The sequence below is a fragment of the Perca fluviatilis genome, chromosome 9 (genome assembly GCF_010015445.1).
Source record: "Perca fluviatilis chromosome 9, GENO_Pfluv_1.0, whole genome shotgun sequence".
In the NCBI taxonomy this organism is placed as follows: Eukaryota; Metazoa; Chordata; class Actinopteri; order Perciformes; family Percidae; genus Perca; species Perca fluviatilis.
The window spans coordinates 28940513-28943951 of NC_053120.1; positions in this window are offsets into that span (position 1 = coordinate 28940513).

Here is a 3439-nt window from a genome sequence, read left to right on the forward strand (position 1 = left end):
ATCCACGGGGAGACGGGGGTGTTGCCCATATAGCAGGTAATGAGGTGAGTATCCGGTGGACTCGTGGCGAGTACAGTTATATGCGTGTATCATTTGTGGCAAATGTTCTTTCCATCTCTCCTTTTCTCTGTCAGTCAGTGTCCGTAACATTTGCAGCAGTGTGCGGTTGAACCGCTCAGCGGGGTTACATTGTGGGTGGTATGGGGATGTTCGGGAGTGTCTGACCCCTGACAGGCGTTCGAGGGTGCGGAAAAGGTTGTTCTCAAACTCGTGTCCTTGATCATGGTGGAGACGATTTGGATAACCCAGACGAGGTATGTAGTCGTTGTATATCTGTTCAGCTGCAGTTTGTCCTGATTTATTTTTGGTTGGGTAAGCCTGAGCAAATCTGGTAAAATGGTCTATTACTACTAGAATGTACTCATAGCCTCCTTTGCTTTTCTCCCAATGTAAGTAGTCTATGCAAACTAAATCGAGAGGGGAAGCAGAAGTCAGGCCACCCATTGGCGCGCGTATGTGTGTGGTGGGTTTCTTTTGTTTTATGCAACTGCATTTTCTTGTGACATACTCCTCTATACATCTCTTCATGTGAGGCCAATAGAAACGTTCTCTGGCGAGATGGAGCACACGTTCTGTGCCAACATGTCCCATGTTGTCATGGAGATGTTTTAGGGCAACTGATCGGTACTTGGTGGGTAGGACTAACTGTTTTCTCTCTGGTGTTTGGTGGTACAGGACTCCATTCTCCAAATGTAGTTGACTCCACTCATGAAGGAGCTTGTGAGTGAGCCCACTCACTGACCTTCTGACCTCGTCAGTAAGAACATTATTTGCCTCTTTCTCTCATTATTTCCCCTATTCCAGGGTCCTCTCGTTGGGCTTTTGCCAGCTCTTCGTGGCTTATTTCGGGCAAGAGTGAATGAGGCTGTGGTATCACATCAGCAGAGGAGGTGTAAAGTGCAGCAATCCATGCTACATCTTTCTTCTGGGCTGCCCTACCCCCTTCCCAAGTCGCATGCAGCACATCCAGAGACAGCTCCGTCTCCATATAGTTGTCAATATCAAGTGGGATGCGTGAGAGCGTGTCGGCGTCTATATTGCTTTTTCCAGGTCTGTATTTAATGTTGAAGCGGAACTCTGACAATTCTCCAACCCAGCGATGTCCAACTGCATTGAGTTTTGCAGTGCTCATGACGTAAGTAAGCGGATTGTTATCAGTGTAGATGGTGAAATGTGGAGCATAGAAGAGATAGTCTCGAAATTTCTCACACACTGCCCACTTCAGAGCAAGGAACTTGAGTTTTCCGTTGTGGAGTTGGTAGTTCCTTTCAGCAGGTGTCAGAGTTTGTGATCCATATCCGATGACTCGCATTTTTCCACACTGTCGCTGATAGAGGATTGCGCCAAGCCCTTTCTCCGATGCATCCGTGTGTAGGACGAATGGCTCCTCGAAGTTGTGGTATGCAAGGACTGGGGGGTTGGTCAGCATATTGACAAGCCTTTCCAAGGTGCTTTGGTGATCAGCCATCTATATGATGGGTGTTTTGGATGGGAGTTGTGGACCCTTGGACTTGCAGTGACGTGGAAGGGGTTGGGGCATGGAGGACTTAACTTGGATCAGCTCATACAGTGGCTTTGCTATTTTAGTATGTAGGAGCGGTAATAACTCAGGAAGCCGAGAACCCGTCGGAGGTCACCAACTGTTTGGGGCATCTTGGTTTTTAAAGCCACCACTGCCTCTAGGTCTTTGGGATCAATTCGAACTCCCTCGGCTGACACCAAGCATCCAACATAGCAAACCTCCTTCTGAAACATCTCACACTTTTCTGCCCGTAGCTTCACCCCATGATGCTGCAGTGCATGGAGGACCTTGCGAATCACCTCCACGTGGTCACTGAAAGATCTGGAGTAGCACAGTAGGTCATCCAGGTACGGGATGCAGTACTCGTCTCTCAGAGAGCCTAACATCTCCTCCGTACTCCTCTGAAAAGCTGCAGGTGCATTAGAAAGTCCAAACGGGATCCTTACCCATTCGTAAAGCCCCCAGGGAGTGATGAAGGCAGTGAGATGGCGTGACCCTTCTGCCATAAACCCCTGGTGGTAAGCTTTACCTTGGTCCAGTATGCTGAACATTGAGTACCCACCTAGCGTGTCTATCAAATCCTGTATTCGTGGCAGTCTGTCGGGCATGGTTTTTTGATTTAGGAGACGATAGTCTATACAGAGACGAAGAGTGCTGTCCTTCTTCCTTACACATACAACTGGGGCAGAATAGGCAGACTTGGATTTCACTATCCAACCCTTTACAAGAAGATCTTGAATGTAATCTTTTACTTCTTTAAACAGTGGTTTGGGAATGGATGTGTACGCTCTCTGCACAGGAACATCGTCGTTGAGGTTGATCACCATTTGCAGATTTGGGATACAGCCGAGGTCATTTCCATCCCTTGCAAAGGCGTTTGACTCCTCATGAAGCAACTTTCTAGCAGCCTCTTGCTGTTCTTCCTCCAGATGGTCGAGGTTTACAGGTGGGTCCCACAGAGGTGGATCTGAGTTGCTGACCTGAGTGGTGGTGACCTGACTGACAGTCGCTGCAGGCTGTGATTTGTCCAGGATATCTGTCTCCACAACATTTTCAACAAGCTGCAGGATCCCTAGAGCTGTTTTACGTGGTATTGTGATGTCATGATTGGTGTTAATACCAATTGGAATGGTGACATAGGGCTTTGTTGGGTTCTGAATTTCAAACAAACCTGGCCCTGTATCCCACTGTCCAGACGGTAGGCTGTCTTCATCCGTTTTGAACAACACTAATCGGGTAGAGGCATCCATGTTTGACGGAACTCAACACCTCACCCACAATACTTGACCAGCTGGGAGCACGATATCCTTGGCACCTGTTCTTAAGCGTCCCTGCTGCATAACTGGCTTTGCTGTCTGAATAAAGTTGACGAGAGCTTTGGCTGTTTCTTTGGGAACAGATATGGCATTGCTAAGAAGGCTAGAAAGTACTGGCATTAGTCTCTCTGGTTTGCCACAAATTAGCACTTCCAAAACATTAAAGCCAATCAATGGTCTATCCATGGGGTAGCTGCTGATGAGAAATGGGACACTAATGGACAAATTCCCTGGCAAGTTCACTGTAATAGCTACCCACCCATCATAGGGAATAAGACTACCATTTGCTGCAATAACCTTCAGTTCCTCCTCCCCTAAGATCTCAGAAACTGAGTGAATACTGAGGTCAGTTAGGTACTCTTCTTTCCAGGCACGACTGACTATACTGACTTGTGACCCAGAGTCCAGCAAAGAAGTGACTGCTAAATCATTTATATAGCTCTGAACTAGGGCCTTTTTGCCAATCAGGCCAGCAACCGCTCTAGCTTTAGCTACACCTGGTGACTGGGGAGGGCGCTGAGATACTTGGTCACAGTGACTT